Source organism: Zophobas morio, unplaced genomic scaffold, assembly GCF_036711695.1.
Source record: "Zophobas morio isolate AGI-343-1 ecotype UQ-CSIRO unplaced genomic scaffold, CSIRO_AGI_Zmor_V1 ptg000076l, whole genome shotgun sequence".
Taxonomy (NCBI): Eukaryota; Metazoa; Arthropoda; class Insecta; order Coleoptera; family Tenebrionidae; genus Zophobas; species Zophobas morio.
In genome coordinates this window covers 2,023,899-2,029,269 of record NW_026972181.1, presented here as the reverse complement: position 1 = coordinate 2,029,269, position 5,371 = coordinate 2,023,899, and positions in this window count along the sequence as shown.

Here is a 5,371-nt window from a genome sequence, read left to right as displayed (position 1 = left end):
GGTGTAAGCTTGAATATTGTGCTGTTATATGGAACCCCTTCCAACATATATATCTAATGTTATTTGAAAATGTTCTTCGCAAATACTGTAAATATCTTTATTTCAAAATGTTCAAGTGTTATTCACCACGACACTGCGACCAAAATGCTCTACTAAATTTAGTTAATGAGACCCCCCCTGTGTGCTAGAAGAAATGTTTCCAACTTAATATTCTTACAAAAAATCTTAAAAGGTGCAGTGATAGTCCCCAACTTGTTAAGTGAAATTAAAATGTGCGTTCCTCGAATTAATGTAAGATCTCCTATAACATTCTATTATGTATTACCGAACACCTATCGGCATTTTAACAGCCTCCTTGTAAGTAGTCTTAGATTGTATAATTGTGTAATGTACCATGACATCGATATAGGTATTTTTTCATGATTTCTGTAGTAAAAACATTAGAAAGAAGCTTTTATCGCTATGTATGTGTACTGGGTCTTAAGAACTCATGCCGAAGTTAAGAAACAATAAGCAATAATTTGATTAAGTAATTTTGTAATTTTTTTGTTTTTGGTTTATATATATTTATGTTATATCTTTTTATTAATATTATTGTTTTTTTTTTTAATCACTTGTGTTATTGTGTTACCTGTATAGACATTTTGTTTGTTGGTTTAGAATAAACATTATGACCCACCACTGACCCGGAAATGACCGGCATTCAGGCAAGACTTCTATCATTACGGGTACTAAGACCAAGTAATGATATGCATTGATTAGATTAACAGAACAACTTTCGAGATTCTAGAATTACAGCATACAAATTAGTCTGCTATTATTCTCTAATCTCACCCCATCCCCAAAAGTCTAGCGTAACTACCGACCATTTATCCGCGCATCACTTGAAAATTGACCTACACTACTCTGACCTACTGGTGCTAACCTAATCTGACTAACATGATCAGACTGTTCAAGAAACTTACGAACAATATGACATGTTCCTAACAAAACAGCTTTTTGAATTTTGATAATTATTGAATCATTCAAATGCAAAGACTTTAAATTCTCAACTAAGCTATTTGGAACTACACCTACATTAGAGATAACTAGAGGTACAATTTAAATTTTTTTAAGATTCAACATGGATTTCATTTCTATCGATAACTGTAGATATTTTGAAATCTTGGTGTGGTATGTTTGAATAATGTTGTTTGTGTTGGGAACAGCAATGTCAATGAGAATGGCTTCGTTCGTGTGTTTCTTGATAAGTATGATGTCTGGTCTGTTAGCTGTAATGTTTAAGTCTGTAAGTATTGTGCGATCCCAGTATAATTTGTATTTGTTATTTTCAAGGAACGGAGATGGAATGTAAGTGTAATACGGTGTCGTATCTTCGATTAAGTTCATAAGTGTTGCTAATTCTTTGTGGATGATTTTGGCGACGTTGTCGTGTCTAGCTTTGTAGTCAGTTTGTGCTAGGATGGTGCAAGAAGAGATTATGTGCTGGATCGTTTCAGGTTTTGCTTTGCAGAGGCGACAGCAGTCGTTTTTTATGTTCGGATCTTTGATGATGTATTTTTTGTAATTCTTGGTATTGATTACTTGGTCTTGAATAGCAAACACAAATCCTTCTGTTTCGGCATACAAACCTGATTTTTTTAACCAAATCAATGACATCTTCTTATTGATATGAGTTTCTTCTAAGTCTTTGTAGAATTTTCCATGTAGTTGTTTTTGTTTTAGCCCACTTATTATTTTATCTATTGTGTGGGGGGTGTGGATTTCTTCGGTGTTCGACAGATTTAAGGGTGTGTGGTTCAAATCTGCTCTTGTGATGGTGCGAAACATTTCATTTCTTTCCGCTCGTTTCAAGAAATACTTCTTCAAATCTGAGATTTGTCTCTGACATAAGTTTTCTAGGTTCTGGAAACCCCTTCCTCCATTCTGTCTTGGTAATGAGAATCTTTCAATCGACGATTTTGGATGATGCCTTCTATACTGTGTGAAGATTTTCCTTGTTGCGATGTTTAAATTTTCAAGATCAGTTTTGGACCATTTAATGACTCCAAAAGAATATGTTAGTAGTGGAACGCAGAATGTATTTACTGCTTTCATTAAATTTTTTCCATTTAACTGTGTCTTCAATATTAATTTCAATCTCGCTAGGTATTGATCTTTCAACTGTGTTTTCGTTTTGGTATGATTGATGTGTGATGATTGACAGAAACCCAGATATTTGTATGTATCGTTTCGTTCTTGTGCTTCGATTATTTCGTTATTCTGGGTTATATGTGGTACTTGGTGTTGGACGCCTTTTCTGATTGCTTGGGTCTTACATTTCTCAATACCAAAAGACATACCAATATCACCGGAAAATTGTTCAGTCAGATTTAATAGGTTTGTTAACTGATTTTGTGTACTTGCATATATTTTTATGTCATCCATATACAGCAAGTGACTTATTCTGTTTTCTCTTTGTTTGTTAATTCTTATATTGAACCCATAATTGCAACTGTTCAGGATATCGGAGAGGGGATTTATTGCTAAGCAGAACCATAACGGACTAAGAGAATCGCCTTGAAAAATTCCTCTTCGGATCATTATTGGATCTGACTGAATTGTTTGTTCATTTAAGGTTATTTGAAGGGTGGTCTTCCAAAATTCCATGGAACATTTTAGAAAAGTGCAGATTTTAGTATCAATTTTGTATAATTCCAGAATTTTGCATAGCCAGGAATGAGGGACAGAATCGTAAGCTTTCTTATAATCAATAAAAGCAGTATATATGTTTCGGTTTTCTTTTCTAGCTTGTTCACAGATGATGGAATCTATGATTAATTGCTCTTTGCAACCAAAGGATCCTTTAATACATCCTTTCTGTTCTTCATTAATGATGTTAGAGTTAAAACAGTGTTGATAGATTTTTTGTGTAATGCATGAGGTTAATATTTTATAGATTGTTGGTAAACATGTGATAGGTCTGTATTTTGATGGATTTTTTGTGTCGTTATCTTTAGGTTTTAAGTATGTTACACCATGACATAAGAATGTTGGAAAGGAGGATGGGTCAAGAAGGAACTGATTTAAGTGATTTAGTAAATGAATATGTACACAATTAAATTTTTTTATCCAAAAATTATGGATTTTGTCTGGTCCTGGTGATTTCCAGTTGTGTGTCTTATTGATGGTATTTATTAATTCGGCAAGTGTTATCTGATGATCATTCATTGGTGTAACTGTGGATAGTTTATGGGATATATGAGGAATCCATTTGGCAGATTGGTTAAATTCAAATTCTTCAGACCAAAGTTTTGACCAAAATGTTGTTACATCCTGTGAACTTGGAAGTTCACCGGATAATTGAGTTTTGTTTGAATTAGTTAAATGTTGATAGAATAGTTTTTCGTTGTTTAAAAATTTAGTGTTATGAATTTTTCTGAGATGTGATTGTTTGTATCTTTTAAGTCGTTTGCTATATAAGGAAAGTTTTTGTAATAGGGTATCTTTAATTTGGGATAATGTTGTGTTGTACTCATTGTAATCAGTTTGATGAAAATTATTGTTGGTCAGTATCGAATGCATACATGTCATGATATGTGGTGTTTTAACTCCTCTAAGGTACTGTGTTATTTGACCTAGTTGTTTTCTAATGTTATTAATTTTATAATTTAACCGTGTTTCCCAATGAGGGGTCGAAGGTATACGATTGGTGTTTGTATTTATTATGTTATCTTTACATGTGTTAATTTGAATACAAGTTAAAGCTGCACAGTAGATAATTGTATGAAGTTTTTCAAAAGAGATCGAGTTTGTGAGATATTTTGGTAAAATGAAGGAGTTCATTATTTCTACAATTGCTAGAAACTTTTTAGAATAATACTGGCGGGGAAGTGAATGTCTATCATTTGGTTTTAATTTGGAACATGTTTCGAAAGTTAATTTAAATTTGTCTTCAATTTCATTTTGGAAATTAATGTGAAATTTAAAATTGTTGTTTACAGTTTTGATTAATGTGCCTTCGTTGTTGTAGTATGTGTTTTGTAGATTATCTGTGATGTTAATTTCGTTTTGGATTGTTCTTGATAAATTGTTAAATGATTTGTCAGTTAATGTTTGGGATCTGTTTGATATTGTGTTTGTAATTTGTGTTATGGTTGTGATCTTATTTTGAGGTGTTTTGTTTAATAAATCTTTAGTAAATGCGTCAGTCGGTGTCTCTGTTGTATTTGATAGACTACTGTTACTATTTTGTGGTATAATTGGTATCTTATTTTGAGATGTTGTTTTTGACAAATTGGTGACAGATGTGTCAGTTAGTAATGTATTTGGTGGTGTCTTGTTGATATCTTCAGGAAGTGGATTAATGGTTTTGGAAACTTCATTTTTTAATTGTTCTAGAGTAAGTTGAGGTATGTAGTTATTTTTAACAATAGCTCTACGTTGATCTGCTAAATTTTGAATGGTAACTGGAAAATTTGGGTACTCACGGCTGAAGGCTTCGTGTAGAGCTGTACGATAATTACTTACATCAGTTTCATTGTTTGTAATTTTATAATATAAGCGCATAATATGTAAATTCATGTCTAGAGACCACTTTTTACGCTTTTTTGGTTCTTCTCGTCTTCTAATGGTCTGAGGCTGATTTGTCTGAGAAACATTAGAGACCAATATGTTGTTAATTGTCCTTGTGGTAGTATTTCCCGAGGTGATGCCACTTGCTCCATCTACCTCTTCGGAGACTGCAGTAATAGGTGTTCGTCGGATTTCGAGTTGAACATTCTCCGTTGTAGGCGAAACAATTTGGTTTAGACTCATTTTTTAGTTGGAAATGTCAGCGTTGACAGTTGGTTATGAAAAAAGGAAATTAAATGCAAATATCGAGTTAAATACTTTGTTGTAATAGTGAATACAGTACCTTGCACTATTATGAGTCCTTTTGAGTCAAATAAAGCTATTGAATTGAGTTTTATCCAAAGATTCCGCCTTGTTAAGAAATTTATGAACAACCAAAGGTCACTTTTTTTTTTATTTTTTTTTTTTTTTTATTATTATTTTTTTACGGGATATGCGGAGGGTGTCTTGCTGGTAAAGGAAAGTTTAGTGGTGGGAGCCAGTGTCTTGTGTCCCGCGGTGGATGGAGTAAAGTTACGGGATAATACTTGCAGCCGCTGCCTCGGGCGCCGGCGAACACAGGATGGAGATAGCGTGACGTTTGGGGTCGCACAGTGGCTTGGTTGTACGTAGCTGTGGTAGTGCAAAGAAATAGTTCGATGACAGTTAAATCGTTTAAATAATCAAAATCTGCCAACAGAATAATTTGGGCATTGCTTTCCATTTCCGTTAGATATGAATTTGCAAACTAGAGCATTGTATGTATACATTTAAGAAC